We start from the raw sequence: 5,179 nt of genomic DNA, 5'->3' as shown, positions 1-5,179 counted from the left end.
TTACATCTCACTGTCTTGGTGAAGCAACCAGTATAATCAAAGTCCCCACCCATCCAGGTCATTCTCTCTTCTCACCTCTTCCATTGGGTAGAAGATACAGGAGCCTGAAGGCACATACCACCAGACTTAAGGACAGCTTCTACCCCACTGTGATAGGACTACTGAACGGTTTCCTTATGCAATGAGATGGAACTATGACCTCACGATCTACCTTGTTGTGACCTTGCACCTTATTGCACTGCACTTTCTCTGTAGCTGTGACACCTTACTCTGTACTGTTGTTGTTTTAACCTGTACTACCTCAATGTACTCTGTACTAACTCAATGTAACTGCACTGTGTAATGAATTGACCTGTACAATCTGTATGTAAGACAAGCTTTTCACTGTACCTCGGTACAAGTGACAATAATAAATCAATACCAACACCACTCTGTGGTGACATTGTCCAAGGAGCCAAACCGTTGATCCCTCTGCTTGTACTGGGACCTCCCTTACAGACCTCTCTCTGTGTGTCGGAACATCTCTTGTAGTACCCTTGTCCCAGCGCTGGGATCACTGCTGTGGACCCCTCTCCCTGTGCAGGGTCACCTGTACCAGTGAAGGAAGCTCCCTTGCCGGTTCTGTTCAGGTTCCCTGTTGTTCCGCCCATTGAGCCAGTTTCACTTTGCTCAGGGCAGCCACTCTCTGCCTCCCTCTGCTGGTCGGAGCCCCGGGCTGAGATGTACTTTAATCCGTGTCTGAGCTGGTTGTCCAGTGTGGACTTCTGGTGTATCATGAGGTTGAGGTTTCTTGGAGCCCTCCCAGGACACACAGTGATGTGATTGGTTGGGGTGATTGAATTGATGGGAATGGGTTGGGTCAGTTGCAGCTTGACAGCCCGCATGAAACATGATGCAATTCATAGTCATACAGCACGGAAACAGGACCTTCGGCGCAACTGGTCCATGGCGACCGAGATCCTATGTAAGCGAGTCCCACTTGCACATGTTTGGTCCATATCTCTCTGAACCTTTCCTATCCATGTATCTGTTCAAGTGTCTTTTAACTGTTGTTCCTGTACCTGCCTCGACCACTTCCTCTGGCAGCTCGTTCCATATACTGACCACCCTCTGGGTGAAAATGTTGTCCCTCAGTTTCCTATGAAATCTCTCCCCTCTCACCTTGAACCTATACCCTCTAGTTCTTGATTCCCCAATCTTGGGTAAAAGACTGTGCACATTCACCCTATCTATGTCCCTCATAATTCTATACACATCCACAGGATCATCCCTCATTTTCCTACTCTCCAATGAAAAAAATCCCAACCTGCACAACCTCTTTCCATAACTCAGTCCTTCGAGTCTCAGCAACATCCTCACAAATCTCCTCTGCACTCTTTCCAGCTTAATGGCATCTTTCGTATAGCAGGGTGTCCAAAACTGAGCACAATATTCCAAATGCATCCTGCAACATAAAGTCCCAACAACTCTGCTCAATGCCCTGACTAAAGAAGGCAAATGTGCAAAAGCCTTCTTCACCACCCTGTCCAACTGTGACTCCACTTTCAGAGAACCATGGACTTGCATTCCTGTGTCCCTCTGTTCCACAACAGTCCCCAGGCTTCCAGTGTTCTACTCTCATTTGTCTTCCCAAAATGTAACATCTTGCAGTTATCCTAATTAAACAGCATTTGCCATTCCTTGGCCCACTTACCCAACTGATCAAGATCCCTCTGTAAATTCTGATAACCATCTTCACTGTCAATGGCACCACCTATTTTAGTGTCATCTGCAAACTTACTAAACGTGCCTTGTACATTCTCATCCAAATCGTTGATACAGATAACAAACAACAACAGGCCCAGCACCGACCCCTGAGACACACCACGAGTCATGGGCCTCCAGTCTGATAAACAAGTTTCCATCATCACTCTCTGTTGACTACCATCAAGCCAATTCTGCATCCAATTATCTCACTCTCCCTGGATCCCATGTGATCTAACTTTCCATAGCAGCCTCCCATGTAGAACCTTATTAATGGCTTTACTGACTTCCTCGAGTGGTAGGGAGAGGTTAGGCAGACTAGGACTCTATTCCTTAGACTGACAGGTGATCTTCTGGAGGTGTATGAAATCATGAGGGGCATAGATAGGGTGAATACACTCTGTCTTTTCCCAAAGTTGGGGATTCAAGAACCTGAGGGCAAAGGTTTAAGCTGAGAGGGAAAGATTCAAGAGAAAATTGATGGGCAACTTTTTTTACCCAAAGGGTGGTGTCTGCCTGCAATCAGCTGCCAGAGGATATAGTTCAGCAGGTACAATAACAACTTTTAAAAGACAGTTGGACAGGTACATGGATTGGGAAGTTTTAAAAGGCCAAATGCTGGCAAATGGAACTAGTTCGGATTGGGCATGTTGGTCAGCATGGACTAGTTGGCCTGAAGGACCTCTGTCCGCGTTGCATTATGACCATTGGGTCTACTTGTCAGAGAGTGGAACAACCACAGGAGACTCCTGCATAACCTGCCTGCCCCGACTACCGTCACCCATTTATCTGACTGAACCTGCCGTGTGACCACCTCCCTGAAACTCCAATCTATAACACTCTCTGCCTGCTGTATGTCTTCAGTAAGTCCAACTGCCGCTACAACCTCTTCACTGAAGCCTCACTCATCAAAGTCTCTGCATTTCAACCTCAAAACAGCTGCTCTCAAAATAGCCAGAACAATATTGGTCTGTGTACGATGCTGGAGAAATGGCAGATGGAGTTTAATCCTGAAAAATTTCAGGTGATGCAATTTGGGAGACCTCAGTGAAGATAGGCTCTCCTCCAGCTAGTTATTTTTTCCCTGAGTTGGTCTGAACCAGTTGTGTGGGAAGAATCTGATCAGGTTCACAGATCAGCACAATTCAGAACTCTTTCAAACACTTCATGAAACCCGATCAAACATCAAATAGTCTAAACAAAAGCGCTACAAATTAAGCTGCGTCACCTGTTCCATGAAATGACATCACTTCAGCCCTTATTTGCTGTTGCCTCTCTCTCTCTCTCTCTCTCTCTCTCTCTCTCTGTCATTTAGTACAACAAAGAGGCTTTGACTGAGAATTTATTCTGTTTGAGCTGATCAGCTGTCCAGAAACTATTAACAAAAACTTTTCATTGATTTTCACATCTGCAAATGCCATTGACCTACCTAGACGCCACAGTCATCCTATTATTTATATGGGAGTTGTTAATTCAATGACATTTTGACACATGGCGGGAAGGTCCCTGGGGTGGGAGTGAGATGGGTGGGGGGGAGGGGGGAGGAGTGAAGTAGGGAGTCATGGAGATCGCAGTCTCTGCGAAAGGCAGATGGGGGTGGGGAGGAGAAGATATGCTTGTTGGTGGGGTCCGGTTGGAGATGGCAGAAGTGGTGGAGAATAATGTGTTGGATACATAAGCTGGTGGGATGAAATGTGAGGACAAGGGGGACCCTATCCCTGTTGGGTCTGGGAGGGGTGGGGGTGAGAGCAGAGGTGTGGGAAATGGCAGAGATATGGGTGTGAGCTCTCTTGACCACAGTCAGGGAGAAGCCCCGGTTAGAAAAGAAATTGGACATCTTGGATGTCCTGGAGTGGAAAGCCTCGTCATAGGAGCAGATGCAGTGGAGGCGGAGAATTGAGAGCAAGGGATAACATCCTTGCAAGACACAGGGTGGGAGGAGCTGTAATTGAGGTAGCTGTGGGCATCAGTGGGTTTGTAGAAAATGTTGGTGGATAAGGAGTCTCCTGAGATCGAGATGGAGAGATCAAGAAAGGAGAGAGCGGCATCAGATAGTCCAAGTGAATTGGGGAGCAGGGTGAAAATTAATGGCAAAATTTATGAAACTGTCGAGTTCCACATGGGTACAAGAGGTGGCACCGATGCAGTCGTCGATATAGCGGAGGAAGAGTTGAGGAATGGGGCCGGAGTAGGCCTAGAGCAGAGACTGTTCAATGTAGCCATTGAAGAGGCAGGCACAGCTGGGACCCACGCGATTGCCCATGGCTACACCCTTGGTCTGTAGAATGTGAGAAGAATTGAAAGTGAAGTTGTTTAGGGTGAGTCCTGATGAAGGGTCTGCCCGAAACGTCGAGTGTTTATTTCCCTCCAGAGACGCTGCCTGATCTGCTGAGTTCCTCCAGCACCTTTTGTGTATTGCTCCGGATTCCAGTATATGCATAGTTTCTCTGTCTTTGTTCAGGGCGAGGACAAGTTCAGGCAGGCGGAGGAGAGTGTTAGTGGAAGGGGACTGGTTCTGCCTCTGGTCCAGAAAGAAGAGGAGGGTGCTGAGGTTGTCATGATTGGGAAATGGAGGTATATAGTGACTAGATGTCTATGGTGAAGATGAGGTTGTTTGTGCCAAAGAACTGAAAGTTATGGATGAGTTGGAGAGTGTGTGAGGTGTCACTGATGGAGGTGGGAGAACGGGTCATCAAAAGGAGGAGATGACTCCTTTCTGAAGAAGAAGGCACAGAGGCGGCAGAAAACGAGCTCAGCAATTCATTGAAGTGGGGGCGCAGAGGCATGAAGGTGAAGACTTTGCTGAGAACAGATGGCTCAGCCTCAGAGGGGGGAGGTCAGTGGGGTAAGGACACGGCAGGGGTTAGAGTCGGGGCCGGGGGAGGAATGGTGGAGGGTGGGGGTAGAAGGGCTGGGCTGGTGAGAGGAAAAGGGAGAGGGGGGTTGGGAGTGGTACAGGGGTAGAGAGTGGAGTGCAGGAGGTGAATTGAGGGGATGGAACAAGAAGGGGAGGGGGAGAAAAGGTCAGGGCAGGGGGAGGGTATAAGGGGGACTGGGAGTGGTCAGGAGGAGGTGCAAGGTGGGTGCAGAATCAGAGGTGGATGGGGGGAGAAACAGAGCAGAGGCAACAGAAGGCGATGCCTGGAGCGAGGGAGGCCCGGGGGAAGGAGAGGATGAGAGGAGCAGTGTGTGGGGTAGGGCAGGAGCAGAGGTGTCCAGGTGGGCGGGGGAAGGTGTGGGGGGGGGTGTGGGGGAGTGGAGGACCGTGCAGCGGTGTGGGTCTGGAGGCGGGCGATCTTGTGATCCTTGCCGTCGGTGGTGGAGGTGGATACGATTGAGTCTTTTAAGAGACTGTTGGATAGGTACATGGAGCTGAGAAAACTAGAGGGTTATGTGTAAGCCTAGTAATTTCTAGGGTAGGGACATGTTCAGCACA

This window comes from Pristis pectinata, chromosome 3, assembly GCF_009764475.1.
Source record: "Pristis pectinata isolate sPriPec2 chromosome 3, sPriPec2.1.pri, whole genome shotgun sequence".
Lineage (NCBI taxonomy): Eukaryota > Metazoa > Chordata > Chondrichthyes > Rhinopristiformes > Pristidae > Pristis > Pristis pectinata.
Note: the sequence above shows the minus strand (reverse complement) of the source record.